Source organism: Microcebus murinus, chromosome 4 (assembly GCF_040939455.1).
Source record: "Microcebus murinus isolate Inina chromosome 4, M.murinus_Inina_mat1.0, whole genome shotgun sequence".
Classification (NCBI taxonomy): Eukaryota; Metazoa; Chordata; class Mammalia; order Primates; family Cheirogaleidae; genus Microcebus; species Microcebus murinus.
In genome coordinates, this window is record NC_134107.1 from 75850699 (window position 1) to 75871437 (window position 20739).

Here is a 20739-nt window from a genome sequence, read left to right on the forward strand (position 1 = left end):
CTTGTAAGCCAGTGTGAGGTCTGCAACTTCCCTCAAGAATCCCCGTCTGAAAACCAGGGATGACGATGGCTCTCTGGGAGCAGTGGACGAGACGATACCCGGGCAAAGTGCTGGAAATTCTGCCACGCCACAGATAAAAACCTTGGTGGCAGCGTTACTGCCAGGACTCTCTAAGTAGCTTAGCGGGGAATTGTAGAGAAAAAGCACACATGGCTACAAACTTGTGTTTACTCCTCAAAAATGCAGGGAAAGGGGGAAAGGGCATTTATTGAAACCTTAAAATCTGTACCCCCATAATATGCCAAAATAAAAAAAATAAAAATTAAAAAAAAATGCAGGGAAAGCATGGAGTGCTGAAGACGGAGGAATATTCGGGTCAACAGCTGGTGGGCACAGAAGAGGTGGTTCACCCAACACCATCACCACCTACCCGACCCCCAGGACCGCTCCACATCACTGCGCTTACCCACCTAAGGTCTTGGGCATGGATACCTAGAGAAAAATAGTGAAATAGGGAAAAAAATCCAATTAAGAGTAAAAACCCTGAGAACCCTATAGTTCAGCCGCACCAGAGAGACAGCCTGAAACATAACTCCGGTTCCACACCAAAGCTCCTGTGAGCTGGGGGTGCCCACCCCAACAGCCACAGCCGGCCTCTAGCGAGAGGGAGTTCACGCCTTGCCTCAGAGCAGGCCGAGGAGCCAGAGCTGCGGTCCCCGTTCCCAGCGGGGACACCTTCTATCCCCAGGGCTCCTAAGACAAGGGTGCAGTGGCGCAAAAGGCCAGACCCTGGTCAGAAGGCCTTGGGTTTGAATCTCTGGCCCTGCCATCTACACGCTGGGTCTGTGGGCAAATCACTGCGTCACTCTGCTTCTCAGTTTTTTCCTCTGTAAAGCGAAGAAAACAATGCCCGCTTTCTGAGGTTGCTGTGAGGGCTGAATGAGATAGCCTGCATAAAAGGCACAGCACGTAGGCAATCAGCAACCGGAAGCTATGACTAACTTAAAGCAGAGGCCAACTAACAAATGGGTAAAAATTAAATTTGATTCCTTGCAAGAAAAAGGTTTCATGAAGTTAGCGAAGACCAACAATTTTCAGAAAATTCAAGAAAGCAGGATGGAAAAACGCTTCCTAAAGGGTTCTGAAGCCTCCCTACCATAACTCTCCTACAGGAAGAGAGGCCCGAGTGTCTCCCTACCTCCAGCCTCTTCACACTCTATAAATACACCCTACGACCAACCAGAGAGTGCTTCTGCCAACCTCCTGGGCGAAGCAGCCCGACAGGATTTGATCCGGAAATTAAATGTCCATGCAGCCCAGCCATACTCAGTTCAAAATAGACATCCGCGACCTACTTAAGTCTTCGAGTGCCATCCTCAAAGCCAAAAAACAAGTGGATGGGGAGACTGGGCCGCTGACTTCAGCAGAGCCCTGCATGGACCCCGGCTTTCCTGGCAGATGAAACGTGCACTGCAACAGCGATGACTCAAAATTAAATCAGGGTAGCGGGACAGGAAACCCCAGCTTGGAAACAGCTGATTCAAACAGTTGTTAAAAAGCAAAAAGTCAGGGAAGTTATGTCAACAGTTCATCCCCTCTGTCCCCAACAATGCATTTTCATCCATTCGGACTGAGGGTCACACTTCTCAAGATACTGACCTTTCAAGCTAATACTCCCTACCCCTCATAATTGTTTCTTGGGTATATGTATCCTCCTCATGAAACGGGGTTTTTTCAAGAGCTAAGACCCTGTCTTTATCTTGATCTACAGCGTCTTACACAGAATGGGTCCAACAAGAAGCAAGCACCACAAGAAGGTGACCACCACCCACTCCCCCCCAAGCCCCAGGGACAGACTTCTAGGTCCCAGCTCACTCACACGCTTGGCCACGAGACGAGAGAACAGAATAGACAGACTGATACCGGCTATAAAGACATGGAAAACAGACAAGACCAGAAAAGTCACTGCACACTGTCAACCCCCGCAGAGCTATGAAACAATCTCCTAGATTACAATTCATTACACTATGGAGATGTGAGTTTTTTGGGGAGTGAACCCTAGGAACTTGGCAGGGACAAATTCCAATCAACTCCCAGGGCATTCAGTACTGGGGAGTCCTGGTAGACAGGTGAACACTACGCTTCACCGGCTAAGCAGTGGTGGAGGAAACAAGCTAATAGCAAAACCAAAACAAAATAAAGCAAACCTGCTACTCCTCTCATCCAAAACCAACTCCCTCCAATCTCTGGGGTCAGCCCCAGACACGCTTCCCCGGCACCATTATGCACTCAACGTTCCCATCACAGAAACCTCCTATAGAGGGGCCTTTAGTGTCCTCAGCACTTTTCTCCACGTGATGGCATTTAATCATCACCACCATCCTGGGAAGCAGGTAGAAGAGGCATTTTTATCACTCACTTAGAAATGAGGAAACTGATGTCAAAGCATGTCTACACGTGGTAAAATCAGAACTAAAGTACAGATCTTCTAACTCCAAGTTCAATGCCCCTCCGAAATCACCCAGGCCTGACAAAACCACAATATGTGAGCTCTCGGTTGCTACTCTTTCCACTACACCGTACCACGGAACACCTTGTAGAGACAGAATTCCAACACACAACCCTCCCCAGCGCAGCAGCCCACACACTCCAACCTTCTTAACAAAGACAACAGGAGCACAAAAATCATCGACCTGGCAGCACCTGTGTCAGCCACAGCCCCCCGAGGGCAGAGACACTAGTGAAATGGCTTTCCACCGTCAAGCAGTGGGCAGGGGCCACACAGGTAATCATGGACTCCAACTGCCCAAACCACAGGTCCCAGGAACCCGGGGCCCTTCTGAGAGTCAGTCCCGGTTTAATTTAAATCCTGTCTCCGGAGCTTATAGCTGTGTAACCTTAGGCAAAGAGCTTTGTTTATCTGAATCTCAGCTTCCTCTTATAAAATAAAGAGCTCAAAACAGGATCCCACAGTGAATGTACTTAAGGCCACAAAACTGTATGCTTAAAAATGGTTAAAAAGACAAAGTTCATGTTATGCATATTCTACCACAATAACAAAAATTAATTTAACATTTGTACCTTTTTTTAAAAAGAGGATCTTACAGGTTCACAGTGAGGATTAAATAAGATCTCGTAATGGCGAGTTCTTATATTGTCTGGCACATATTAAATCCTAATAAATGGCTGTTTATTATTAATCATAATTTTAATAGTTTTTATTATAAAGACAATACATGCTCGACTTAGAACATAGCAAAAAAGATAAAAATCTCCTATGATGCCAACATGCAGAGATAACCACTGAAATAAAATGTATAGTATTTTTCCTACGCATAGGTATTTCTTCACAAATTGAGAATTTATACAATTTTGTGGTCATGACCCATTCTCTTCTGCCTTACTGGCAATTGCAAAAACAAATCTCACAGCAACATGCAGAAATAAAGGGCCTTTGTTCAAGGCAAGGATAAAAAGTTATGTGAAACTTGAGAAAGGAACAAGAAGATCAGGTCGAGCAACTGCAGACACTTGCCTCCAGAGCCAGAAGGGAGATGTGGCCAAATCCTCCAGCACCTGCTCCTCAACCCATCAAAGCTAACCCAGAGAGTGAGAACTCTGTGGTCTTGCAGGACAGGAAGTGGGCCGTCAGGGAGTGTTGGAACTGGAGCATGTGAGTTTGGGGGGAAGCCCTGTATGTGTCAGGTTGGCTGTGATGCAGAGTGCATGTCACCCTCCAGGAGCGCCCACTGTGACCAGGGAGACAGGTACAAGAGGCTGACCAGAGGGAGTGGGAGGGTCACGAAGAAAGGAAAAAGCCATTCCAATCATTCTGTCAACCCCCCAGGTTAAAGATGGGACCACTGAGACCCAGGGAGACGAGTGACTTAGCCAAGGCAGCAGTAATGAGACCAGAACTTAACGCTCTAGTCCCCGATCTGGGGAGACCAAGCTCTCAGGGCTCTGAGCTAAATCACAGCATGATGAATGCCCTCAGAGCCCAGCAAAGACGCCGGGGCCCACATCCAATACCTCCAGTCCCTCAGCAAGTATTTATTTACTAAGTGCTTGGGGCACGCTGGCAAAGAGACAAAAGCCACCCCTGGACACAGGACGAGGAGGCTGCTTTATGGGGACACGTGGAGCCCGCTCTGGCTCCCACTCTTGGGCAAGGCCTCTCTGCTCTAACTACAAGGCGGAAACAAAGCCGGTGCCACGTGGGTCAAAACTTCCTGCATCACTCCGGCAGAGAAAGGCTGTGCAATTTAAAAGGCAGCTCCTCTAAGGAAGCTCTTTTGATGTGCTGGGGGAAGCACCCCAAAAATAACTGCAGAAGGAGCTACGCTCTCACAAAACATATTCCTACCGCTCACTTCCGTGCCAGGAATAGTCTTCACAACTTTCATTTTGAATGGGTGTGTTTCGTTTGGGCGGGAGGAGAGGAAAGAGTGAGCGGCGCCCCAAAGGCAACTGCTGAAATACTACAGAGCAGCAGCTGCTCCCTGCGCTGGGGAATTCTATTTCCATCTCTGCTTACACATAATTATCTTCCAAAGTGATGCTCCCCAGAGGGGTCACAGCGACAGACAGGGCCTCCCAGATAACCTCCCCAAATGGGTTGCTTCTGGCACTGCCTCAGTAAGTGGAGGCAGGGAGGAGGCCTGATTTCAGGCCCGCCCACAGCCCGCTTCTCTGGAGTCTTCATCCCGCCCTCATCCCGCAAGTGCCAGGCCCCTTCCTTACCTTGGAGGCCCAAGAGGAAATTAAATGTCAATCAGATAAGGAGATTTTCCTTTGGCTCCACGGCCAAGGAGTCTGAAGTTATGACTTTCCCAGTAACCATGCAAACTGAACCAGCACAGGCCTCAGACCGCCAGGCCAGGCCAGGAGGAGTGCCTTCTTTTCAATGACTGACACTCAGACTGCAGGCTCAAGTGCTTTTATGACAAGTTAAGAACAATGTGTGAAGACCTTGCTGGCCAGTTATCAAGCGGGCAGAAGAGAGGGCCCTGGGCCCGTGTAGCAAGGCCACACACACAGCAGCTCCCTCACGCTCTCCACAGGTCCTCTCGGACTCTCCTCCCTGCCCTGTGTTTTCAAGGCCAAATGTGGCCTGCTGACCAGGGAGCTGACTCAACTCTTTTCACGGCGTGGTGACTTTACACACAGAAGGATCCTGGAAGCTGAACGCACTGAGCTTGCACACTGACCTCAGCATTTTCTAAATGTGCCCAGGGCAATGACCACCCGAAGCGCAGGCACTGTGTTCATCAGCAGGCAGGCCTGGGGCTGCAGGGGAATGAGCCCGCAGGTCCACACAGGTGCAAGGCTCCGTGGCTCACACAGCAGGGCAGCCACCCACACTGAGTTTCCTGGCAGTGCCCGCCACCCCCAGCCTCGTCTGTCTACCCTCTCTTTACATTTGTGGCTTATGTGTAGGGAGGTGGGCCAGTGAAAAGGAGAGAGAACAGAAGGGAAAGGCTGGTGGATCAAAGGTCAACAGAGCACTAACATTTTTTTTTAAGACCTGCCTAGAAACAGTTGCTGCAAAATAACCTAGGCACACACACAACGCAGGTATGGCCATCTGAACTTGGAAAAGTCCTCCATGAACTGGTCCACACTACCTGCGTTCCTTTGTGCTCACAGGCACAACAGTGGCTGCCATCTCACTAGAGCAGGGGTCCTCAAACTTTTTAAACAGGGGGCCAGTTCACTGTCCCTCAGGCCATTGGAGAGTGTGCACTGTGGGCCCGGGACCAGTCGGCTGTTAAGCAGGACAGGCAGCAGCGACAAAAACACCTGGAGGGCTGGATAAATGTGCTAGGCGGCCTGCATGTGGCCCTCGGGCCGTAGTTTGAGGACGCCTGCACTAGAGCAAAGGCCACAGTCCAGATGGGCAAGGACCTCGTTGATCCCCTTCCATACGCCCAATCCCTTGGACCATACATCCTCATGGCCTTCCTGTCCCCAGCACACACTGGACTCAAACTGCACTGTCCCTACACCATCCCTAGACCTCAGGGCCTCCTCGTCTGCTGTCCCCTCTGCCGGGGACCCTCTTCCTCCACACATGGGCTCCTCCCCAGAACAAGCCTTGCTCCCTTCCCTCCTCCAGACCAAATGCACACAAGTCCTTCTCAGTGAGGCCCTCCTCAACCACCTTCCAACACCTCCCATCCCCTCTGCTGTTCAGCAAGCATCAGTATCTCACGTAACCGCCGAGGTAGAACGGCCTCCCAAACAGCTCATGTCTACCTAGAACCTCAGAATGTGACTTATTTGGAAATAGAGTTTTTGCAATTAATAATGTTAAGATGAGGGTGACGGTTAGTTTAATGTGTCAACTTGACTGGGCCACGGGTGCCCAGACATTTGGCCAAACATTACTGTGTGTGTTTGAGGGTGTTTCTGGATGACATTAATATCTGAATTGGTAGACTGAGTAAAGCAGACGGCCCTCCCCAATGTGGGTGGCCTCATTTAATCAGATAAAGAATAGAGCAAATAGGATGAAGAAGAAGGAACTCCCCCAGCCTCACTGCTTGAGCAAGGACATGGGTCTTTTCCTGCCTTTGGACTTGAACTGAAAAATCAGCTCTTCTTGGGTCTCAAGTCTGCCAGCTCTCAGACTGGAACACATACCATCAGCTTTCCTGGTTCTCAGGCCTTCAGACTTAAACTGGAACTTACGTCACTGGGTCTCCAGCTCAATCACTGGAGATGTTGGAACTTCTTAGCCTCCATAATCACGTGAGCCAACACCTTATCATAAATCTCTTAAAATACACACAACCCTATTCGTTCTGTTTCTTTGAACAGCTCTAATACAATGAGATCATACTGTTGCACAACGGGTAACACTGATGTACTACAAACTTAAAAATGCTTAACATGGTAAATTTTATATAATTTGCCATGATTAAAAAGATGAGGTCACACTAGAATTGGGTGAGCCCTGATCCAAAGGAGACACAGACTGTAATGGTTAATTTTAAGTGTCAACTAGACTGGATTAAGAGATACCCAGATAGCCTCTAAAACACTGTTGGGGATGGTGTTTCCAAAAGAAACTGGCATTTGAACCAGTGGAGTGAGTCGGGAAGATCCACCCTCACCCAGCGTGCATAGGCACCATCTGATCAGCTGGGGGCCCAGACAGAACAAAAAGGCAGAGGAAAGGCAAAAATTCTCTCTCTCCTGGAGCTGGGACTCCCTTCTCCCGCCCTTGGAGAACTCCAGCCTTTGGACTCCAGCACCTGCACCAGCTCATCCCTCCCACTCCAGGCTCTCAGACCTTCAGCCTTGGACTGAAAGTGACACCATCACCGTCCCTGGTTCTGAGGCTTTCAGACTTGGACTAAGCCACACTACTGGCTATCCCTCCAGGTCTCCGGTTTACAGACGGTCCACCATGGGATTCTGCAGCCTCCATATCCCATAAGCCAATTCCCCTGATAAATCCCCTCTCCTATATCTACCTACACATGTCCTATTGGTTTTGTCTCTACAGAGAACCCTGACTAATACACAGGCCTAGGGAAATGCCACGTGAGGGCAGAGACTGAAGCTACGCTGCCGTAAGTCAAGAACACCAAAGATGGCGGGCAACCTCCAGAAGCCAGGAGAGAAGCATGAACAGATTCCCCTCAGAGCCTCCAGAACCGTGGGCCAGTACATTTCTGTTATTTAAGCCACCTACTTCCCAGCACTCTGTTACAGCAGCCCTAGGAAACTAATAAACATACCATGTATTGTAATCATTCTTATCTGTCACTCTCACTAGAAAATAAGCCCCATGAGCACAGGATTTTGGCTCTTCTTGTTCAGTAAAAAATCCCCAACCCCTACAACAATGTCTGGAACCCAGCAGGCACTCAATAATATTTGCTGAATGAATTCTGAGTGAATGAAAATAAGCTTAGAAGGGAGGCAGGGGTGCTATTCTCATTCCACAGAGGGCAAAACTGAGAGCCAATATTCTAACTTCACTCACAGACAGAAGAGCCAGGACAAGAACTAAATTGGGACCTTGTCTGTTCATTTGATAAATAATACTGAGCGCCACGCTAGTCCCCAGGAAGGCCGCTCCATGCAGTAAAAACTAACCACAACGTGACATGGTGGGAAAGAAAAGGCAGGATCCCGTCTCAGCCCTCCCCTCAATGAGGGCCATGACCTTGAAGAAGCTACCCCAGCCCTTGAGTCTCAGTGTCCTTATCTATGGAGCGAAGGGTCCATTAGAAGCCAAGTCTACCTGCTCTCTAAGAGGTAAGCAAGGCTCATTTTAATTTGTGCTGCTGCAGATAAGCCTTCTTACACCTCTGGAGCCAGGAAGAAGTCTCCATTCTGCTGACTTACATTTAGGGCAGTGCCCTCTACTTCGAAATCTCTCTCATACCACAGCTACCATTATCCCATTTGTATACTTTTCACACACATTATCAGGACTCACGCCATGGGGCTCTGTGTCTGGAATTCTATGGGCCACGTGATCTGCCCAGGTCTGGTCTGTGTCATCACCGGGTGGCTCTGCTCCTCCCAGGCCCACGGGCAACAAGCTCACCCACCAAGTTCACTCCCAAGAGCAAAGTTTCTTTTTCCCCATCTGGAACTCGGCACAGCACCCGGGGTTGCTCTGCAAGTCTTGGTTACGGCCTTCTCCACATTCAGCCTGCAGGCTTCAACTTCTGGTTTGTGCGAACCATCAGCCAACCAATTAGTAGCTTCGAATGAACTTGCCACCATACACAAGCATGCATGCACACACAGTGGTGCAGTGACAGGTGGCCAGAGGAATGAAACCAGCACCGACACCGACCTGGGACTGACGCTGTCAGCAGTGTAAGAACACCTTTGGTGACCTCACCTCACAGGGGCTCAGGAGGAGTAAATGGCAGCCCTTTGTCAAGTGCCCAACACCTGTAGTTCTCCCCCTGCATCTGGCTCTGAGCAATGCATGGCAGTGTGGAGAAGAGGGGAAAGAAACTCAACTCCCCAGAGCACTGAGACCTGGGCCCACTTCTGCTCTGTCCCGGCCAGCTGTGTGGCAGGGTGCAGGCACTTCACCTTTTAGGGCCTCACTCAGCCACCTCCAAACAAATGGAAGAGGTTATACCAGCAATCCCCTGGCCCTTGGTCTATCTAAAAAAATTGAAAAGGCCTTTTTGCATGAGGGGCTCCGGTGTGCACAGCGGAAGCGGTTCAGAGCAGCAGTGTAGGAACAGAATGTACAAACTCACTCTCCAGCCCCAATCTCCCACCTCCACCCCCAGCCCCCACCCTCAATTACCCTAAGCAACCACTAGTCTCCTGACCTCCTCTCTTTAATGTTACCAGATTATGTCCATTTTTATATCTAGCAAATGCAATATGTAGTCATGCAAAACAGGAATAGTTTCTTAAAACTACTGAGTACTTATTAGGTAATGTGCTGAGAGCTTTATAAACATTCTTTTAATCTTCCTAACAATGCCAGGAGGCAGGTGCTAATTATTATTCCTGGTTTACAAGGAGGAAGCTGAGGCCCAGGGAGATAAAATAACTGCTCAAGTTATTATTCAGCCATAAGGAGCAGAATGGGAGCTGGGTGTCAGCACCACCCAAGGCTGCGCCCTCCACCCCGCCCTCTCGCTGGCCCCTTGGAGCAGCAGGTGGAGGACGCTGTGGTCCCGTAAGTTAGGACTTCCCAAACTCCACCGTGCCCACTGGGAAGCCCAGCCATGAAGGCCTCCAGATGCCTCCTCCACCAGCCCGCTGGGCAGGGCCCTCAAATGCCTTCTAAGAAACCCCAGCTTCTCCTTCTCCCCAGAGCACCCTGCTGAGAAACAAACCATCACAATATTCCCCCAGGAAGCCAGGAGAGAAAGAACAATCACCACCCAGCTGGAAGAAAAGACCTGCTGTGCTAGCAATCCCACTTCACCACATTCCCTGAGGCAACAGCGCCGCCGGTTTTCCAGCATACAGTCTTTAAATGTTCTCCCAGTTCAGCTCCCCAGTCTCCAATCCCTGCCTCAGCAGTACAGAACAGACTGGTCTCAACTGATACTTAAGTACCCTTGGTTCCTCAGGGGAGAGGTTTGGAGAAATACTCCAGCAGGTTACACCAAAATTAAAATGTTCTATCACCGTGCCTAGCATCCGGGAGAAATGGAGAGGTGAACCAGGCACTTGCTTCAAAGTGCCACCTGCCACCCTGGGTGGCAAGACCTCATAGCACCCAGGGAAGAAGCAGTGTCCTCCAGGGTTATTACAGACTCAACTCCTCTGAATGTCCTAAGACAGGGCTCCTCAAACTTTTTAAACAGGGAGCCAGTTCACTGTCCCTCAGACCGTTGGAGAGTGCGCACTGTGGGCCCAGGACGAGTCGGCTGCTAAGCAGGACAGGCAGCAGCGGCAAAAACACCCGGTGGCGGGGTGGCGGGCCGGATAAACGTCCTCAGCGGTCGGCATGTGGCCCGAGGGCCAGAGTTTGAGGACGCCTGTCCTAAGATCTCACCACCAAGATCTAGAAGCTAAATGATGAGTCTCACAACCTCAGCGCCCATCAGTGCAACGCCCACTAAACACAGTCCATTTCTTCACCCAGCAGAATGGCAGCTGGTAGTTCAAATTGGCACAGCCCTGAGAGCATAGTATGGATACTGCTATTAACGTTTTAAATTAATTTAACATTTGGCATGCCAATTCCACTCCTAGAGAATTACGTGCATACTAATATGTATGAGGATATACCAGCAAAACCAATGAGTCAGTTTATATGTCCATCAATAGGAGACCGATCCATAAATTATGATATACTCATGCTAGAAAATATTTTGTAGGTAAATAAAAGGCAAACCAAAAGAACAAAGAGGAGCTACAAGCAAGAAAACATCTCCAGGATATATTATGTAAAAAAAACAAACAGTGAAACATATATGATGCAATCCGATTTGTGCTTACAAAAGACAGAAAGCCATATGTATATGTGTCTATACAGGCTGACAGTTTCAGGATATGCACCCAACTGCTAAATCCGGTTCCCTGAGGACCTGGCAGGAATGGCATCTGGGAGGCGAGCTGGGCGAAGGGGACTTGGCATGTCTGCTATGTCCTTCTGCACTATGTGAACGAGAGGGCAGGGTGCAGGAGCAGAATACACTGACATGTCACCTATGTAATTTAATTATAAAGCAACTGAACTGATTAAAAACCACCACGACCGCCACCAGGTTCTCATGCTGACATCAAATTGCTGCACTCATCTGAACAGGTTTCTGTGCTGCTCTCTCAGGTCTTCCCAGGCCTTACAAAGTTCAAGCCACTGATGACAGACCGGATCGGGATCAACAGGGGAGAAGGGAAATGTGGGATTCGAGGAAAACTGCAGTGAAAGCTCTGTGGAAGCTGCACACCTGTCCTACACCGAACCTGCCTTAGTTCTGGGGCCTTCCTCCCTCTCACCCCCATAAGAGGAGAAAAAAGCCAAAACCAGGATTAAGAGAAAACTCATTTTCCCACAGCAGAGAGGCCTCCACTGTCATCAACAGAGCTGCTCCCAGGCAAAGCCAAAGTTTAGCCGGCCTGGCCAAACTCCACCCTCCTGACAAAGGCACCTCCTGCCAGGCCCCTGGGACTGCAGGGACAGCCAAGACTGGCAGCCCTAAAGCCCACCCAGTCGGGTCCCTCCACTTCGGCAAAGAGCCCAGGAATCTTTTCACACTCACTGCTGAAATCCAAACTGAACCAGTATACAAATCAGATGGTTCTGCCAACAAAACAGCAACAACACGGAAAAAGGAGTGATAAATCAATGGTATTCTGGCTAAATATATACTTATTCTTTCTGCTTGCCTTAGCAGGGGCACTGCTGCAGATTTTAAACATTTGATAAATATGTCTTTGCTTCCCAGTGATAATTAAAACAAACACACACCCCCAAACACACACGACTAACACGGAGAAAAGAGAAAAACAACAAAGGGGCTTTGCTTAGGACATAATGTTCAAGAGGTAGGCATGGCAGCTATTATCTGCAGGTGAAAATGCTCTGCTCCCATTAAAACATGTACCCTGTCTGGCAAGGGCTCTTACCGCACAAAACAAACTCACTGGACACTTTGACAGTCCACGGTTAGGGGGCTAGCAAGGGGTGCCCCCAGGACAAGGCAAAGAGGTTCCCTCTTTGGGGGAAAGGAGTAAACAGCAAGCAGAAGGTGGGTGAACTGAGTCGTCCACAGAGACTCACCGGCAGAGACTGAAGGTGCGGGGATGCAGTCGGCACCGACAAAGGTAAACCTGCTGCCTCCTGGCAGCGAGATCACAGCCCAAATAAAGCCAGAACCTGATCAAGTGACCTCCAGCCTGACCAGCGGAAAACAAACTATCTGAAGGGCAAGGATATGACACAATCTGGTAAAACGGAAGCTCAAAGGCAAGTTGATCACCGCGTCTGGCACTGACTAGGGGACCGAGTACAAGACCAGGACGTGCCAACAGCGTGTCCTAAGACAGGATGCGCAGACACCAGCCAACCGTCTCCCTGTGCTGACTCTGGCTCACCTGAGTAAGGCTTGGCTCCCCACAGACTCGGTGACCTTCGGGGGGGGGTGGCCGTGACTCCCCCTGGGGCTGGCCATTATGCTCCTTGCCACTCGTGGTTCCCGGTCAGCCCCTGCCCTGCACATTTGGTGACCACAGGTCAACCGCGCCTGGGACAGATCGACTCTTGGGGATCAGCTGGAACTGAGGACCAACCCGGGTGGGTCTCCTGTGCCAGCAGGAAGAGTGAAGTAGGGACTGCACCCCGGAGAGGCTTCTTCCCTTGGGCACTTTTCGCTTGAGGTTTCAGTGAATGCTCAAACCAGCATTTCCCAAAATGGGGTCAGAGACATCTGACTTCCATCCTCTGAGACACTCCTAGAAAGGTAGGAACGATGAGGCCGGGGTGGGCACAGAGAGGCGAAGGCTCTTTCAGGTAGTACGTACACAGACACCTTTCCCCAGCTCAGCTAAGAGACCAACGGAGGCACTGCTGGTTTCTGCAGAGCTAGTTTTTAGTCTACACAGTTACCATCCCCAACCACCAGCCCTGGGGGCCAGAACTGACTGCAGGGATGGGAAGAAACGAGGAGAGGGAAGGGAACCCTCAGATTTGATTTCTTTCTCTCAACTCCAACATCCAAAGGAACTGAGCTCTGCGGATTCTCACAAGTCCCCTTTTTCTCCACCGCTACTGCCACAGTCTTAATGTCTTAAGTCCAGGCCCTCATCATCTCTCCTACCAATTACTTTAATGGATTCGTTTCTACTAATTTCTACTTGCTCAACTTCACAACTCCACACAGCCCACCAAGCTACCTTTCTAGAATACAGACCTGACCCTCTCCCTTAACGGATCCCCGGCCTACAGGACTGAGTCCCGGCCCTGGGCAGAGTGTACAAGGCCCCCACCTACCTTTTCAGCTGGAAGCACAGGCTCTGGAGTCCCACAGACCACAGCTGCTGACTCTCAGATGAATGGTTCGCTGGCCATGTGAACGCACGTGTTGTTTCTGTACCTATTCCACATCTGTGCGTTGGAAATAGCATGATCAACCTCCCAGAGCTGCTGTGAGGATTAAATCCAAGTTGTAAAGAGCCTAGCTCTCCATGAGTGTTCACAACTCTACCACCCCCAACCTGGGTCCAGGGTCCACTCCCTTCCCCACCTGGCTATGTCTCATTCATTCATTCTTCATAATGAATGAACGAGAATTAACTCCCAAGAAGAGAAAGCACAAGCAAGAGCTAAAAGCTGATGGTCATAAATATAAAAATTAGGCTGCCAAAATATGAAAGATACCAAAATTAGCTCATTATCAAAATAATGTAAGTGGAGAGAAGGAATGGAAAGAAAAGGAAAATATTATTTTGGGAAGGAAATGTTTTTCACATATGATGTTTTGGACCTCATTTGTTCCAAAGATTTAGGATAATGACATTTCAAAAGCTGACAAAGATGACACTTCTATTTTCTTAAGACTATTTCTTAATTAATGTCTTTGGAGAACTAAGAAGTCCTTTTATAGACTGAATGAATCTTAATAAAATTCTCAGAGAAATTCTGGCATCAGTCACAACAAACACCCTCTCGGAATTTAATTTCCTTTCAGCATACAGCTTACTATGGAAACTCACTTATGATGCCACCACTACCAGTCAAAATCTGCCTGGAGCACAAAAACTTCACAGTTCCAAAAGAGAGCCAGACAGGACCAGATGGAAATTGGCCCCATATTTAGACAAATCCAACATCTAACAGAAATGTCCTCCATGCCACACTTTACAACCTTGACCCTCAGCCAGACTCAGCTCCTCCCACTCCTCCCCCACCTTACACTACGGCTCTTCCAGGGCCTCCCTACAGACACAACCCCCCAAATTCACTAACTTTTCCTTGCCCAACAAAACAAATAAAAAAGGTGAGAAGGCCACAAAATGGGCAAAAGGAAAACTAGTTACATCCATTTTCAACCTTCTGTCAAAGACCTTTTCTGGCTTCTGGTTTTTTCAATTCTCTCCTCTTAGATAAGACAATCACAGGCCTTGGAATATTCACTGTGTGTTGGGGGTTGAGGTGGGAAAGCAAAAGCTGGAAGGTTTATAAATACAAAACGGTCCTTCAAAAGCTCCCCCACAACAATTCCTACTGAAAGACTTAATCCCATTATCCCAATCACCTGTGGACAACAGAGAGCAGGGTGTGGATGCCAATCTTTAATGAGCACCCACTGCAATTAATGGGTGTATCTCATTTATTATAAGGCAGATAATATTACTGATTTTTACATATGTGGGAATCAGGCTCAGGCTGGTTAGGTGATGGACTGTTTTTACACCCAGGCCCACCAGACTCCCAGGATTCTTGAACTTAGCACTTCACCACGCTGCTTCCAGTATCTGTAAGTGCTTACATTAAAGTATCCTGGTTGGAGAGCACTTTGCAATTTACGTGTTGCTTTTCTCATATATTATTTCATTTAATCATCACGTCCCTGTAGGATGGCTAGGAATTTCTTTTCCACTGTTACAAAAGCCCATTTAGATTCAAAGATCATCGGTACCTTGTGCAAGACAGCTGTAACACTTAAACAGTTGTATCCTCTCTTGGCTTTAATGTCTTACCTGTAAAATGATGCTCATTCCTACTTCTCAGTGCATGATAAATGGCAGAGGCTCAAATGGTAACTATTGTTAGCATCATAATTTTCATTAATAGCCCTCAGTTAAAGTAAAATTAACACACACACACAAACACTAGATATTTTAAAGACTCAACTTTATTAGTCAAACCTTTACTTGTTGGTAAAATACCACAACCTCAAACTCAGAAATAACCACTAACTGCAGCTTCCAAAAAACCGACAAAAAAAGATTACTGAAAATGATGTGGTCAAAACCAATATCGATTTTAAAAGCAACTAATGGATGATAACAGAAGAATAGGAGCATTGTTATGATAAAATACAAAAAAACCCCACCTTTTCTTCCAGCACCACAGGCTTAATCATTAATGTGCTGCTTGACCTCTGCCACATCATTTCAATTCTGTGATGGCCCTCATCATGGCCAGCTTATAACCTGGAAGTTCTAGTGAGACATTGCCCAAGGGGTCTAGGGAAGAGGGGTGGGGTAGAGAGCTATTTTTAATGTGCTGCATCTCAGAACTACTTGCCTATTTATTATACCCATTTGAAAAGAAATCTGGGAAGTCTAGAAATGCCAGATGCAATAGGAATCAGCTCATCCCTGCTCAAAACAGAATGGAAAAGATGGCATAAGTGTAGTTGTACAAGGATCCCAGCATCAGTCAGACAGAAGACAACCTATAATACTATGGCGATGAGCGATCCTGAAGATGTTCTCCAGGTAAGCTCCAGGAAGACCAATACAACTGCGCATCCACTCCAGGCTTGAAAGTTAAAAAATAAGAACAAATTCGGGTCCACAGGTAAGATATATGTAATGTTTTCTAAGCACCGTTAGCAACCTTATAGTCAAGATAGCTGGACAGCTAAGTACACTAACTGCCTGCATGAGAATGGTATTCATATTGTAAATCTAGTAGCAATTATTGTTAGTTTGTTGTTCTGCTTTTTGCAATCTTTCTTGCTTCTCATGGTTTCCTTTAAATCCATCCCAATTTATTTATAAGAACAGGCTGAGGTTTATTTTACGACTCACAAGGAAAAAAATTTCAGTCTCCCTTTGAAATTTCCTCCTATCTCCTGCGTGACAGATAAGAAAACAGGCCCAGAGGGCAAGAGACTCACCCAGGGTCACCCTTGCTCACATATCTAGGACTAGAACAAGGGCTCAAGAAGCCCAGTATGGATCTCCTGCTGTTTCACTATAGCAAGTGACCTGGCACACTGGTGTCTTAAATACAAAGTTTATTTGGGGGAGGGGGGGCATTATGAGTCATCTCTATTGTCAAGGGACAACACACAGGTTATTCTAATAAATTATCTAGAACTTGTTTGTGAAATAACCAACCTAAGCAGAGAATAAAAGGCCAAGTCCTCTACCCACAAGCCTGAGAGCAGACGTGCTGCTGGGCTTTTTGGGGACCTGCTAGCCCAACCCAGAGGAATCTACTAAGGGGGAACCCTGGACGCGGGCAGTACTGGAGAAGGAAACGGGTGGGTGGGTGGATGCGACTGATCAGAGTTGATTTTTTCGGTCAGCCCGCGGAGATAGTTACGATTTCATGCAGCCCAATCCCACTCACCTTGGAACACCCCTAAATATCTCATCCACTTAGCTGTCCCTGTTCAACTTCCCCAGGACAAAAACCACTGCAGTCTGAGAGGTGAACCTGGCCGACTGGGAGGGGCGGTCCTTGACCCTGGCGGCGGAGGAAGCCAAGCAAAGCTCAGCTCCCCGCCCCCGCCCAGCCCTTACAGGAACTCCCCGTCGGGTCTTCGGACGCCATAGGCGTCCCCAACTCTGGGCCTGACCCCTCTTCCCAGGGTCTGCCCCGACAGAGGCGGGGAGGAGCAGAGCCCAGTCCTCACCGCCCTATCCCGCCGCCGCTAGCCCCGGAGCCCCGACCCCTGGGCTCGCCGCGCCGCATCCCGCCCCGCAGGGACCCCCGCCGGACGTTCCCCCACTCCCCGAGACGCTGAGCGCACCCCTCTCCCCGCCCGCAGAGGATCCGCGTCCGCGAACGGAGCCCTGCCGGCCGCCCCGGCCCGGGCTCCTTGCACCGGGTCCCCGGACCCGGAGTCCGCCCCGCACCCGCACTTCCCGCCCGGCCCACGCGTGCTCGCGCTCCGCCCCAACTTTTCCCGGCCCCGCAGCGGCGGGGACGCCGCGACGGGCGGGCGAGCTCGCGTCCCCTCGGCCCCCGCCCGCCCGCCGGCGCGAGTTGCGCTCGGGACCCGCCGGGCGCCGGGGCCTCGGTCTGCAGCCCGGCGCGGAGGCGGAGCCGGCGTGGCGGGAACCGCGCTGTCCCGCGCCGCCCCGCCGCCGCGCCTCCACCACCTGCCCGCGGGCGCCGGCGCCGCTCACCTCCGCCCGCACCGCCGCCGCCACCACTGCCGGCAATACGTGGCAGTGGCCGCCGCCGCTCGCGCTCCCCGCCTCGCCTCTCCTCTCGGCGCCCGCGCGGGCGGCTCCGGCGCGCCGGACCGCAGCGCCAGGCGCCCTCTGCCGCCGGGAAGCCGAATCCTCCCGCCCTAACCCTAACTCGCCGGCCGCCCCCGCCCGGCCCCGGCCCCCGCCCCGCCGGCCCGCTCCGGCCCGGCCCCCAGCTCGCCACCGGGCGGCGTCCGCAGGGCCGGGAGGCTGTCCCGCGGGCCCGCCCGCCCGCCCGCCTGCTGCTGCCTCCGGGGAGCCTGCCCTGACCACTCCTGCGGCTTCCGCACTGCCGGAGCAAAAGTCACCCCCTGTGGATATATTTCCTGCTTCTTTCAATGCCTCGCCCACGAGATCGCAAAATTGGGGAGAGGGGCGGTCGGGGGCAAGCACGTGTCTGTCGCGTTCCCCGTTCTCTCTCCTGGACCTAGGCTGGCGCCCTGCCTGGAATACTGAAGTGCGCAATAAATACTTGCGGAGACGGCGAACGAGTGAATGAATGAGTAGGGGTTTCCTTACATCACAGGGTAAAGAAATAATAAAAAAAAAAATTAAAAAGAGTGAGTAGAGATTTTTACCGCTGTCTACCCAAGTAGGCTTTTAAACCTCAAGCGGACAGAGATCCTGACCTGGATTTGGTTTTTGTAAATTACACGTGCAGCACACATGCGCAGCTTAGCGTAAATAAATGGATTCACAATTACCCACCTCAGACCAGCACCAAAGCTGCATGAGGCCGACTGCTAAATATTAGTCAGGGGTTTTAGTCAAATACATCTTAGGTTTTAGATCTACCGCTTAAAAGCTGGGCAATCTTGGGAAAGCTAATCTCCCTAGGCCACAGTTAACTCATCTATAAATTAAGAATAATAAAACCTACTTCTTAGAGTTGTTATGAGGATTAATCAAGATCATGCACTGTAAAGCGCTTTACAAGCCCCCTGATGTGTATGGTAGTATGTAAGTGATAGTTATTGTTAGATAGTTGTTAGATATGGTTATTGTTAAATATTATTTTGTCACCTAGATATTATTGATCTAGGTGACAGAAATATGAAAATGTAAAATAATGGCTACCTTTTTGCCTGAAGACAATCTTAAAACCCTTGTATGTGTGGTATAGTCACTTGCCCACGAAGACCAGCCCTGGGAGCAATGCCATTCCTGTCCCTCCTCCCCTCCACCCCCACAATTTAACAGGTCTTTGGTTTTTTAAGAGCTGTAGAACCCATTCTCCTGCAGGTTTTCCACCTGGATTTCTGTGACCAAACTCCTAATTAACAGATGTTTGTTTTATTTATGTCAAGTGACTCACTGGAAGCACCTGCAGTCTACTGCCTCTTCCAGTTTTCTCCCTGACCCTCTCTCAAACATCTTGAAGGACCCTTTTCACTTTTACAAGAAATCTCCCTTCTGCGCCACACAAAAGCAGCAGTGCGGTGCAGTGGCATCTGGGCATCCCAGCCCATCCTCTATGGGGTCTTGAAACTTCAGTCCCTTCGACTGTAGTTGAAGGGACTATAAACTTTTCAACTGTAAACTATGGAGAATAACATCTTATAACATTGGGAAAGATTTCATGATCCAGTCTGTGAGGGAAATCCCTGAAACACAGAGGTGTTTAATAAAAGGCAACTATTGATTAGCTTGTTTAGCAAATATTTAAGGTGAATCTATTTAGCATTCTAGGTGCTAAAAGGGTGAGGGAAACACATGTGTGAGGTAAGGTCCCTGCCCTCAAAGGAGCTTGAGCTCTAGCTTACAAATGTACTCCATACTAGGGCAGAGGGGTTGAGAGGACAAGGAATGCTGCTAAATATGAAATTAGCAAGCCTCAAGGTCCAAATTGGGGCAGTGGTATTGCAGTGTGCCTTGCTTTTATTCATTGTCATTGTAAATGCCGTTTTCCTCTAAATATTATGTACATAACTTCCCAAGACCACTACTAAAAATTAATGAATAATTTTATGAGGCAAGCAGAGCCATTGATAAAGGATTTAGTCCTTTAATAAGGTGACTCCAAATGCTTCCTAATGCTAGTAATAATGTATATATTGTGTCTTTCTGAAAGTGCCATAAATTATAGTTTAAAGTTGCATTTCTTGCAATGCAAGTCCAAGAGGGAGAGTTCACATATTGTTACCCTAATGGTTTCTAATGAATTACACCTGCAGAGGTGTCCTTGGGTAGCCCCCTCCCACATTGACCCTGGGCTTGGCCAGGTGACTCGCTTTAGCCACTGGGACAAGAGCTAGTGTGACACAAGCAGGGGCTTTTGATGAGCACTGTGCCTCGCTACTTGCTCTCTTGGAATGCTGCCCTGAGACTGCTGTGAAGAAACTTGGTCCAACCTCCTTGTAGACAAAAGACCCCAAGGAGAGAAAGGCTTGACATTCCAGCTACCCAACCCACCAGCTGAATTCAGCCACATGAGTGACCCCAGGCAAAGCCAGCCCACAGTAACCTAGCCAACCCAAGAATTGCAAAAAATAAAATGGTTGTTGTTTTAAGTCACTAAGCATTGGGGTGGTTTGTTATACAGTAAGAGATAACTGACACACATACCACTCATAGGCTTTTCTACAGTTACAAGGTCTTGGTGAAATGCACCCAAAAGTCAGTATTCTCACTAGTGTTTTCTGTCATAAAGCATTCAGTGGAAGTCACTATGTCTAAGCTTAGCGGAGCGTCACATCTTATGTAAATACCCTCTTTCAAAGTCTTCACTGAATTGGTTACTGAGCCTAGTACTGTTTAAAATCCTTTTGCACTCAATATAACAATGGGCAGGCAAAATCAGCTTGTAAACTACCAAAATCTTTAAACATCATGACTCCTTAGAACACCAACATCAGATATCATAGAGGTTGGATGTGTTTCTCTCTTCTACTTTATTGTAAGCTCCTTAATGACAATTAAGTTTATTGGCAAGGTTTTAGCATAGATCACAAAACATCAGAAAAGGAAGGGAAGTTAATCTGATCTACCACATTTTATAGATGAGAAAACTGGGGTTAAGAGAGATTATCAGAACTATACAAATTCCCAGGGTCCTAGAGCTATCTCAGAGCAGAAATGAAATGGCCCATTCAAGGTTCTTTATGCAGTTTGTTGAACTCCTCTGCTTTTTCTTGG

At 48.9% G+C, this 20739-nt stretch overlaps 1 protein-coding gene across 7 annotated transcripts in view; it reads right to left on the reverse strand.

Annotated features, from left to right (window-relative positions):
- The window catches only part of SMCO4 (single-pass membrane protein with coiled-coil domains 4), a 62172-nt gene extending 44455 nt beyond the window's left edge, over positions 1 to 17717 (reverse strand). For 3 of the 7 annotated variants that reach the window (XM_076002427.1, XM_076002429.1, XM_076002428.1), the window contains exon 1: positions 17539 to 17712. The gene's annotated coding sequence lies outside the window, so the exon portion shown is untranslated. Of the gene's footprint in view, positions 1 to 12232; positions 12360 to 16756; positions 16840 to 17538 lie in introns of those variants that run through there. The other 4 variants (XM_076002424.1, XM_076002426.1, XM_076002430.1 and 1 more) reach the window with 4 other exon arrangements.
- Positions 17718 to 20739: the final 3022 nt, after the last annotated feature.